We start from the raw sequence: 12,104 nt of genomic DNA on the forward strand, positions 1-12,104 counted from the left end.
GTACTTGACAGTAGACAGACAGAAAGTCAGTGTGCAATACAGCACCATGGAACCATGAGTTCTGGGGAGAGAGACGACACAGGGAGAAGGAAGACGGGCATGCCATGTGAGACAGATGTTCCGAGACAGCCTTCCTGAGCAGACGATGTGAATCATCCAAGGACGAAAATGGAGGGCAAACGGTTCTGTCCAAGAAGCACAGAATAAAGCTCTAACACCAGGGCATGTGCCATGTGCTCCCGGGGAATGAACCCAGCATATTCTGCGGCAAGAGAGTTAGGGCCAGACACAGGTGAGCACGGCAGGACTGGACTGGCTGCGGCCGCCGGGGTAGCTGACACCTCTCCCGGTTCTGAGGAGGAAAGGTGGCTAACTGTGTGTCCCTCATTCTGCTGGCTGGAGGGAGCTAGAACTTGTGCCACAACATGAAAACATGAATCCTTCAGTGCAGGTAAGATGGCTCAACAGGTAAAGACATTTGCCACCACGCCTTATGACCGGAGTCTGAGCCCCAGAATCCACACGGTCAAGGGGAGAGCTGATTCCCACAAATTGTCCTCTGACCTCTGCATGTAGCATCATAGCCTGTGCTCACTCAGACACATATAAATAAGTAGATTGGTAAATAAGCAAATCAAAAGAGTTTTAAAAGCTAACCGTCCAGCCCAGGAGTTTGAGTGTGATTCTAAGCACAGAAGGGAAGTTCCACCCCCTGGACCACGGACTTGCCCTCCCCAGAGGAGGGGCTATGTCTGATACTTCATCCCCAGGGATAAAAGGTGAAACAAAATACAACAAGTTACTTCACAAGTCTTCTCTCACAACACTGGGAAACCAATTCATTTTAAAGCCCCAGATGATGTGGTTCTTAATCATGTTAGAGGACAAACACATCTAACCGAGACCAGCTATTTCCTGATGTCATTTAGATTCTTAAATCCTGAGTGTTCTCTCACAGAAAGAACATTAGCTTCCTTTCCATTCTTGCAAAAGTACCTTTTCAAATTTAATTTGAGATTCAATCAATTTATGATGTCTTACCAAGAACGTAAGCATTCCTTCTTATGTGTCTGTGTGTGTTTGTGTGTGGTACGTTCATTTGAGAACAATGGTGTACCCGCTTCTGTGTGCACATCTGGAGGTCAGAGTGGGACTCAGACCTCTTCCCTCACGCTTCAGCTGAGAGATCAGCTGGATCAGCTGGAGATGGTCTCTAGATGAACCCTAAGTGTCCACTTTGGCTAGGTTACCCAGCCAGTGAGCTTCTGGGATCTGTCTGTCCCTGCCTCTCAGTGCTGGCACATGCAGCCATGCCCAGCTTTGGATGTGGGTCCTGGGACTCAAACCTGGGTCTTCATGTTGCAGAGGAAGCACTGTTACCCACCGAGCCATCTTCTCATCTCCTGCATTAAGAACTGAAATGTTCTCAGAACAGTTTCCAAGCACACGGTAGTAACAACGGAGCTTGGTAGAGACGACCTGCAGGCAGGCACTCTGGCTGTAACAATTTCCTACCTTCCCCTTCCCTCCCCTTCTACCTTCCCCTTCCCTCCCCTCCTACCTTCCCCTTCAATTCTCCCTCTTCCTTTTCTCTTCCCCTTCATCCCCCTCGTCTTTCCTCTCCCCCCACCCCTTGTCTTGTGGGGACTGTGTCCAGGACTCACTACCCCCAAACTCTGCGAGGAACAATGAGGCTCATTGAGGACCTTTATTGCTCCAGAGTACGAATGTATGGAACAAAACAAAAAACAACAAAAAAGAATGTACAAAACCTGGTGAAAGAAGAAGCATGCTTTTTCCCCCAAGCATCTTCCAGTTTTATCACTCATTCATTTTGTGTACACTAATGGGGGAGTAGCCTAATGGCTGAAAGTAGCTTTTCTACTAGTGAAATACACGTTAGGTGTGATGGAGGAAGAAGCCTGTGGAGGGCATGGGTGAGAGGGACAAGGAACAGCCGTAGTGGGGCTGGGGCTCGGCTGGTAAAGAGCTTGTGTGGCCTGAATTTGGTGTCTAGCACCCAGGTAGAAAAGCTGGAGATGTAGCAGCAGCACGGACCTCGTAATTCCAGTGCTGGGGGGGGGGGGGGGGGGGGGGGGGGGCCCAGGGACGGCGGGGGGGGGGGGGGGGGGTGGTGGTGGCAGAGGCCAGAGCACGGCTCAGAAAGCCAGTCTAGCTGAGTCGGTTAGCTTCGGTGGGAGACCCTGCTCAAAATGTAAGCTATAGAGTAATTGGGAAGACACTTGATGTCAACCTCTGGTGGTGTTTTGGTTGTGAAATGGTCTCACCCCATAGCTCTGGCCGGTCTGAAGCTCCCTGTGTAGAGCAGGCTAGTCTCAGAGCCACAGAGCTCCACCTGGTTTTACCTGTCAAGTGCTGGGGTTAAAGGCATGTGCTACTGTGCCAGGCTTCTGGTTTCAACTTCTGGCCTTCACATGCACACGTATGTTCATGAGCACACACAGACACGCACACATGTGTACACATACGTAATGCACTCACAGAGACACTGAAGAAGTCTCACTGTGTTTCTCATATTGCTTTTGAAGTGAGTGTAGTTGTACAGGGTAAAATGTAGGCACGTGAGGTTTCTCTTTTCCTAGCGAAGGTTAGGAAGTTACTCACCTCTTCAAGACTTCACTTGACTCCCAGTTTCTTTGATTTCTCAGTTTGTGCAGGTGTGAAGTAGTTTTTCATGGGACTTGGTCAGAGTGTGAGAATGGGCGCAAAAGGTAGCAGGCATTCCCCGGTGTTCTCGGAGGAAAGTGCCAGGAGGTAGCAGGCTGGAGGACCTTGTGTCCGGAGCCTCTCCGGGTGCGCGGGAGCAGGCTGGGTGGCCCAGGGTCGGTCCGCACAAACTCTAATTAGAGCCCTAAAAAGTTCTCACTAATCGTACCACCCTCAGTCACTGAACAGTTTTGTTAGTTTTAGCTCTGATTTCTTGGTTTGCCCCAGTAGCATTTTGCGTCATGGACCATAGGTTGCTAATACTTCCTAGATATCACATTCATAAATGTGTTGCAATTACATCTAAAGACAAGTATCATAGACAACTGGTTCGACATACGGGAGCTGGTGGGCCTCGCAGGGAGGACGGGGACCTTATGAAGCTGTTCATAGGGTATACTGGCTGAGTATAAGCGTGTTGGGCTTGTGACATGCTAGCACATTCGAGCCTCACTTCCGTAAAGTCCTATGTGGCTGTTTAGAGTGATTGTACTGGCCAGAGAAGGACTTGCAGACCCCATATGCAGAACTTTCTTATGCTAACTGAAAGAATAGCTTGTCGCGTGTGTCCACTCTTCCCCGGGGAAGCTGGTTTGTCCGTATAGTGTGTAATTGAGGGCATTTTGTTTACAGGAAAAGAAGCTCACTCCAACGTAGTTTAAGTCAAATTTGAGCTTGACTGAAAGAATATTTGAAAACTCAGAGAGCTGAAGGGTGTCTTTAGAACCATAGCAATCTTCAGGCATCCACGTCTAGAACCCGACATTAAGCACTGTGTGCTCTTCCAAGTCTCCCTTCTGTTTCTTAGGCATTTGGTTCTGATTTTACAGTGAGGAAAATCTTGTTCTTAATGGAGAAAATTTGTTTTCCTTGACCTGTAATTTCTTCATCTATAGGAAAAGTGTCTTCTTTCAGCCAGAGTCAGATTTTTAAAATCCTGGGGCAGGCCTCTGAGTGGCTAGGCTGAAGCCGTGTTTCCAACCCTGAATGAATTCCTGTGGGAAAGGCTATGCAGCACTGTGACGGGCTCCGTGGAGGAAGAAGGGGACCGTCCTGTACCACGCCAGCATATGGTTTTTAAAATTAAATATTTGTTTTATGAGAATTTTATGTATTCATGTAATACTCCTTCCATGTCTTCCCCCAATCTCTCTCCCATTCTCCACCACTTTCTCCTCCCTACTTCTCGTACTGTTTTTAAGCCCAGAGTCCACTTGGTGATGCCTGGATGTTTGGGGTATAGAACCCTCTCATGAGCACGAGATGTTTTTCAGAGACAGTATCCTTGAAGAAAACTAACTCTCCACCCCTCAGCAGCCATCAGCTGCTAATAGTTGCTCAGCTAGGGATGAGACTTCACGAGCCTCACTCTCATCTATGATGGCATTTTTTGGCTAGCTCAATTTTGTTCAGATCATATGGGAGCAGTCACGATATCTGTGAGTTCATATATGCATAACTGACAATATGGGTTTTGTGGCAGACATCCGCTATGGCTGGCTCTTGCGAGCTCCCCATCACCTCCCTCTTTCACGATAATCTCTGAGCCTTGGAGTCAGGGCTACAGCTGAGCACTAAAGTGTCCTACTTTCTCCATGCTGGCCAGTTGTGGGTCTCTGTTATTAATCATCACCTACTGTAAAAAGAAGCTTCTCCGGCGAGGGTTGGGAGATGCACGAATCTGTGGGTATAAAGTTCCTACCAGAACCTAGGGGGCAGTTTATTATTAGGTCCATTAGTGGAATAACAGAACTAACTCCTCTGCTGTAGTCTAGGGCTTCTCGAGACACGCACCGGCACGAGCTATGTCTGGAGTAGCCCTTACAGCCGTCGAGAAAGTGATTGGCGACCCCTAAAACCTGTGGCCGCTACTGCATCAGCAGGTGTACCGGCGTATTAGTCTTGAGGTCTCCTCTGTTGCCATGCTCGAGTCTCCCTCTCCGCAACAGAGACGTTCCGAAGGGGAGGCCTGCCCAGCAGTTCAACCTGGCCAAAGGTTCCACGTGTTCACCAAACTAACATTGGCCTTCAATGTCGTTGACTCATGTGCTCAGTGAGATACTAAGGAAGACTTCATCTCTGAACTATAAATAGAATTCTGGAGAGCGCTTAGAAGTAGAAAAATAAATCCAAAACTTTTGGGCATAAACTTGTAAAGTGCTGTATCTACTGTGGGCGGGGAATTTAGAGAGGTAACATTCTGGTTAGGAAATGCTTGCCTTCAATACAAATGGAAGGTTTTCCATCTTCAAAACTATTGTTTCTATGATAAAGTGTTGAGTCCCCTTGAACTGTAGCTAAACATGGCTTTGAGCTGCCATGTGGGTGCTGGGAATTGAACCTGGGTCTGCTGGAAGAGTAGGCCGTGCTTATAACCACTGAGCCATCTTTTAAGCCCAACTTGTATGTTTTTGTTTGCATTCAGGAGAAAAGAAACAAAAAGAAAATACAATCATTTTATCCTTCCATGGAGGTCATTATCATATTGAAAGAAAAGGATCCTCGGTCATCCTGCCTGCACCAAGGCAAATAGATAAATAAATAAATAAATAAATAAATAAATAGATAAATAACAAATAAATAAATAAATAAATAAATAACCCACTGCTGAACTGAGGCAGTGAGTAGGAACAAGTGACTCACTGAAGCAGCTGCCAAGAGAGTGACTTGGGTTACATGTGAGGCAAACTTCCTTCTTTCTGAAACATCCCAGGGGAAGATGACTGTGCTAGCCAGACCTTTTGTTGCTGTGACAAAAGCAACTTACAAGTTGGAAAAGTTTGTTTTGGCTCATGGTTCCAACAGTTACAGGCTCGTGGCCACTGGTGAGGCGGAACACCACAGTGGCCATATGTGGCTGCTAGTATTCATTTTATGGGGGATGGGGGAAGGAGAGAGAGAGAGAGAGAGAATGAAACACACACTCAGAGAAATACACAGAGAGGAGATAAACCGTATGTCTGCAGAGACCTCCTTCCTCTAGGGAGACCCACAGAGTCTCTAATATCCCCTCTGAGGGTCAAGCAGTCAGCATAACTAAGGCCATTTAGGAATAACGGTTTCTAGAGGCCAAGAAGTGGGAATGGTGGGCACAAGGTCAGCGCTGACTCTATTCTATACACTTTGACTCTTTCTCTTCTCCTTTCTCTTTCTGTTCTTCAAAAGGTACTAATTTCTCCTTCTAAGATGTCCAGATATAATCTACTTATGTACTGCAGATCTCGCCGTAGTTTGTCATTAATTTTTATTGGTTTTTATTTTTTCGGTATAATTTTTTATTTTTATATTAATTACAGTATATTTAGTTTGTGTCCCAGCTGTAGCCCCCTCTCTCATTCCCTTCCAGTCCCACCCTCTCTCCCTCATCTCCTCCTTGCCCCTCTCTAATTCCACTTATAGGGGAGGTCCTCCTCCCCTTCCATCTGACCCTAGCTTATCAGGTCTCACCAGGACTGGCTGCAATGTCCTCCCCTATAGCCTAGCTATGCTGCTCCTCCCACGGTGGGCTGGGGAGGTCAAGGAGCTAGCCATAGAGTTCATGCCAGAGACAGTCCCTGTTCCCCTTACTAGGGAAGCCATTTGGATACTGAGCTGCCATGGGATTGGTTTTTATTTTTATTGTTTTTATTGTCATTAATTTTATGCCTGGCATAAGAATTGTAGGATTTACTCTGGCTCACAGTCTGAGGGCACAGTTCATCATGACTGCAGGGCGCTTGAGGCAGCCGGCACAAGATGCCAGCAGTCACAGGTTACAGCCTGCGTCCAGCTCACTGTTTCCTTTTATTTTGTCCAAGATGTCAGCTAATGGGTTGGTGCCACCTGTGTTCAGGGTGGGGCTTCCTTCCTCAGTTAAACCTTTCTGAAAATACCCTCACAGACACATCCAGAAGTGTGTTTCCACGATGACTCAAAATCCAGTCAAGCTGACAATGAGTGTTAACCATCACCACTCACTTCAGAGAAGAGATGGCAAGTAAGATAATGCTTTGTGTCCTGTAGATGTTTAACAAATGCTTTGAATTAATGTGGAAGTGACTTACTGGGTTGATTTCATTTCTTTTTTTAAGCTAAACCTTACTATGTCTGCACTAAATTTTTGGAGACATTACTGTCTTATCGAGAATATTTTAACAGAGTCTATTATCTTGAAATGATCCTTCACTGGACTTATTTCCTGCTAGGCTTTTCAAGGACCCAAGACCACAAAAATTGCAGATGACAGAAAATCAAAAGGATGTATTGTTTGCCTATGAAGGGAATAATCACAATGGAATATCTGATTATCCAGAAAGTTCTGACTGCTTTTAGGATGGTCTTAACTTCCACTTCCACTAAGGAAGTTAGATTGTTTTAGGAAGAGAGTAACTGCTGGGCAAGGGAGGCTTGGCCTCTCTAGTGTCGCAACAGGAAGAGTCACTACTGAGGAGTGGATACTCAAATTATTTTTTTCCTGCTTGACAATTTTCAGTTTCAACCTTCTCTAATCACTGTATATGACTGAAGATGCCATAGCCATTAATCAAAAGGAGAATCTCAAGAGCTTTTTCATCATACTAATTCCTCTGAGCAATTTTGATTTTACAGCAGTTAAAGATAATTTTTAAATTAAAACGTACGTACTTATTGCGTGTATATATATGTGGTACGTGAATGTATAATGCATGTTTGTGTATGTGGATGAATGTGTGTGCATGCATGTAGAGGCCTCATAGTGATATCCAGATCCTCCTTAATCATTTTCCATCTGGTTCACTGAGGAAGAGCACTAGTGTTGCAGGGTGTTTGGTCTCATTGTGAACCTTGATTGTGAACTGTAACAGCCTGTTTATTGTTTGGTGTGGCTCAGCCCTAACACACACCTTCAATCTAAGAGCTTTCTGTACACAGGACTTAATAAACTTAACTCTAGATAAGAGGTGGAGCAAGACAGTGTGGAGAAGAAGAAAGAGCTCTTTGGCTTTTCGCTTTTAGCTTTTTCCTCCTGGGCTGTCCGGTGAGCTAGCAAGCTTTTGGTTTTTAGCCTTTGATTTTTGGCTTTTTCCTTCTGGGACACCAACTGAGCAGGAAGATAAGCTGGATGCTTTGCCTGCCTCTCTGAGCTAGCAGGTTTTCACCACGGCATCAGGCTCCTGAGTCTTTATTGGTAAAACTGAACAATTTGGGATTTTGTTTTCTGTATAACAACAGAAGAGTCTTTCAGCTGAAAGCAGAGCTCATCCCTATGGCTAGTCTACCTGCCAGATTGTCCTGAGGACACACTGCCACCTTCCACTGCCTTCAGAGGGTGGCTGCAGAGTTACCCAGCATTGTGCTATGGGCTATGGAGATGTGAATGCTTGTGCTTGTTCTTGCATGGCAAATACTACGGAGACATCTCCTCAGACCCTGGAGGACAGTTTTTGAATGCTGAAAGGTAGTTGTAATATTGAGATATTGCAAATGTCTGAGTTAGGGTTTTATTGCTGTGGTGAAACACCATGACTGAAAAGCAAGTTGAGGAGGAGAGGGTTTATTTGGCTTTTGCTTCCACATTGTAGTCCATCATTGAAGGAAGCCAGCATAGAAACTCAAACAAGGCAGGAACCTGGAGGCAGGAGCTGATGCAGATGCCGTGGAGGGTGCTGCTTACTTGCCCTCCGTGGCTTGCTCAGCCTGCTTTCTTATAGAATTCAGTATCACCAGCCCAGGGATGGTACACCCACAATGGGCGGGGCCTACCTCATCAATCACTAGTTAAGAAAATACCCTACAGACTGTCTACAGCCCCGTCTTATGGAAACATTTTCTTTCTTTTAAAAAATTTTTAAAATGTGTTTATTTGTTTATTTATTTTGCATAATTTTAATTGAGGTTCTCTCTTCTCATATGTCTTTAGCTTGTGTCAGTTGACGTAAAACTATCCAGGAGAGCAAAGCAACATGCATGTCAATTGCAGCTATTTTAAATGCTTATACATGTGGAAGATAGCGTTGCAAAAAGGAAGTAGTTATGGAAAACAAGGTTGCGTTCTTTAGGACAAAGGTGGGCCTGATGTAGCGGAAGCGCTATAAACCTGCACATTAGTCCAGGGAGAACTGACAACTGTATTCCGTGTGGTCACAAAGCATTCCCAAAGGCAGTGTTTTCGCTGCCGGCTTTGCAATCACAGCTGGGTTTTCAGCTCAAAGAAAGGGGACAGTATGCAGGAGTTTACCCAGTGCTCTAAGTGTCATTTGTAATTTTGACCTATGTACTTTTGATGTCTGTTGCCACGCTGTTATACCTAGCTGCAAAGAAGGCTGGGAAATGCAGCTTAGCTGGGTGCCTTGTATATAGAACAAAGTGGGACATGGGTTGGACTGGTGGGACATGGGTTGGACTGGTGGGACATGGGTTGGACTGGTGGGACATGGGTTGGACCGGTGGGACATGGGTTGGACTGGTGGGACATGGGTTGGACTGGTGGTCTCCAACTCTACCTAGCAGCCATTGAGAGCCACGCGTGATGATTTGTAAGTGCTGTCTCATTAATTCCACACAACTCCATAGCAAAGACCTCTTGTTTAGACATAGTTGCTTTCCATCAAATTCACTGGCTTTTATCATGATGGCATTGCTGCTTAAAGTGTTTTAATGATGCACAGCAGATTCAACTTGAAGACTCCACATAGGTTCTACTACCCCTGATATTTCTTTGAGCTCAATGTATCCCCTGCCCTTGTTTTCTGCAAACAAAAAAGAGGGTTATATAGACGCTGCCTGGAACTGAGGCGCAAGACTGGGTGAGAGTCTCAAAGAACTTAAGAGAAAAGTAATTGAGAAGTATTGGTTCAATGACTTATATTCTGCATATTTTTGTAATTTATTTCCATCAATATTTCCATTTTTAAAGTAAATCTGACTTCACATTAAAACATTTTAATGAAGCTCTCTGCTTTTTCCCATTCCAGAGACAGTCACATCTTCCTGTGCCAGCCTTGTCCCTGAGACACCAGGGTGAAGGTCAAAGTGAACCAGGCCTTATTGGGCTTCCTTCAGCTCTGGCAGGTGGGTGCTGCTGCCAGCAGAGAGCCCTCGCTGACCTCAACCACACGGTCTGCATGTTCCAGGATGACTCTACCATGGCAAGTTCAATGGCACATCAAGGCTGAGAACGGGAAACTTGTCTCAATGGGGAGGCTTTCTCCATCTTCCAGGAGCAAGACCCTGCTAAGATGGGGGGATGCTGGTGCCGAGCATGCTGTGGAGTCTACTGGTGAAGAGTGAGGCCAAAGGCTCATCATCTCTGTCCCTTCTGCTGATGCCCCATGTCTGTGATGGGTGTGAACCATGAGAAGTCTGACAACTCACTCAAGATTGTCAGCAATCCTTCCTGCACCACCAACTGCTTAGCCCCTCCCCCGGCCAAGGTCATCTATGGCAACTTTGGCATCATGAAAGGACTCATGTCCACAGTCCATGCCATCACTGCTACCCAGAAGACTGTGGATGGTTCCTCTGGAAAGCTGTAGAGTGATATCTATGGGACTGCCCAGAACATAATCCCCACATCCACTGGTGCTGCCAAGGCTGTGGGCAAGGTCATCCCAGAGCTGAATGGGAAGCTCACTGCCATGGCCTTCCATGTTCCTACCCCTAACATGTTTGTCATGGATCTGAAATGCCAATTTGAGAAACCTGCCAAGTGTGATGACATCAAGAAGGTGGTGAAGCAGGCATCCAAGGGCCCACTAAAGGGCATCGTGGGCTACGCTGAGGACCAGGTTGTCTCCTGTGACTTTAACAGTGACTCCCACTCTTCCACCTTTGATGCTGGGGCTGACGTTGCTCTCAATGACAGCTTTGTAAAGCCCATTTCCTGGTGTGACAAGAATACAGCTACAGCAACAGGGTGGTGGAACACATGGCCTACAAGGAGTAAAACTCACTGGACCGTCCATCCCAGGAAGAACACGAGAGCAAGAGAGGCCCTCGGCTGCAGAGGAACTGCTGTCCCAGCTCAGCCCCCGGCATGATGCTGAGCATCTCCTTCCCAGTTTCCATCTCGGACACCCAGGAGAAGGGAAGGGGCTTAAGGAGCCCTATTCTCTTGAATACCACCAATGAAGTTCACTCTACCCCATCCCCAAATTTTAATGCTATAGCAGGAGTTTGATAGGGATCAGAATTCAGTTACTTTGTTAAATGTATATGGTTTTTACTAGTGGTATCCATATTGCAGAATCAACTATTTTTATCATATCCCTGTCTCCTTCCCCCTATCAGTTACCAGTTAACGAAAGCCATTAAGTTTTAGTACTAGCACTGGAAATCTACTTTCCTAATGCACCATATTCTTATTAATTTTATTCCTTAATGTGCCTCTTGTGTGTGTGTGGTGTTGTAAGACCTGGGGTCTCACAGCTCAGGAGTTTAAGATCACGCCCTTCCCAGAAACTCTCACAGACCACACAACTCATTGCAAAAGCAAGAGGTTTAATTTAACCATTGAGCAATGGGGTCACCCCTGCTGGTCAGCAAAGAGTGGCCCCGGGAGACAAAGGCTTTAGGTTTTTAAAAGAAAAATTGCGGGAAATTTGAAGTTGCAGTTTTGGCAATTTAGGATTGGATGAGGAAGCTATAAAGTAAGATAATTGGTTAGTCTTAGGTGCTCAAGCTTGGCCAGTCCTGCCAAGTGTGGATGCAGCTGCAATTGAAGGTGGGGTGGTTAGCTCATCCTTGAAGATTTGGCTGGAGGTCAGGAGCTACTCAGAAGAAGGATTGAGGCCATCTGGGTTCGTTGCTAAGAAACACTATCTTGAAGACATGGGTCTGGCCATTCTTTTTGCTGAGTGAAGGTCATTGCTTGCTCACTTTTTTTTATATCTGTCCTCACAGATAGGGTCACATTCCTCCATTCTCTGGAAAGGTATTAAGAGGCTTTAGCTTAACCTGGACCTAAAACTCAAAACTATAGGCTTTAGAAGACATACAGGTTACAAAGTTAGCCTCACCCTTTCAGTGTATACACACGTATGTACGTGCAGGGGTGTGCACACAGACAGACTGGAGGTTAATTTCAGGTGTCTTCCTTAGTCACCCTCTATCTTAGTTTTTGAGTTAGGATCTCCCGCTGAATGTGGAGCACATGGATTTGACTAGGCTGGCTGGCTCATGAGTCTCTGGGGTCGGCCTGTGTATGCTCAACCCCCAGCACTTAAATTACAGGCAGGATGCGCCACAGCTGGCTTTTCGTTGGGGGCTGCAGATCTGAACTCCAGTCTTTGTGCACAAGCTGTTTACTCACTGAGCTACCTTAGCCTTTCTTTCTTATGGTCAGCACCTCAGCTGACTCCTTGTTCTTTTTATTAATAACATTTATTGTGTGTGTGTGTGTGTGTGTGTGCGCGCGCGCG

At 46.0% G+C, this 12,104-nt stretch overlaps 1 pseudogene; it reads left to right on the forward strand.

The window, feature by feature from the left end:
- The first annotated feature begins 433 nt into the window (after window positions 1-433).
- LOC129678303 (glyceraldehyde-3-phosphate dehydrogenase-like) lies at window positions 434-10,630 on the forward strand (annotated as a pseudogene).
- The last annotated feature ends 1,474 nt before the right edge of the window (window positions 10,631-12,104 follow it).

The sequence above is a fragment of the Psammomys obesus genome, unplaced genomic scaffold (genome assembly GCF_907164565.1).
Source record: "Psammomys obesus unplaced genomic scaffold, mPsaObe1.curated_primary_1811, whole genome shotgun sequence".
In the NCBI taxonomy this organism is placed as follows: Eukaryota; Metazoa; Chordata; class Mammalia; order Rodentia; family Muridae; genus Psammomys; species Psammomys obesus.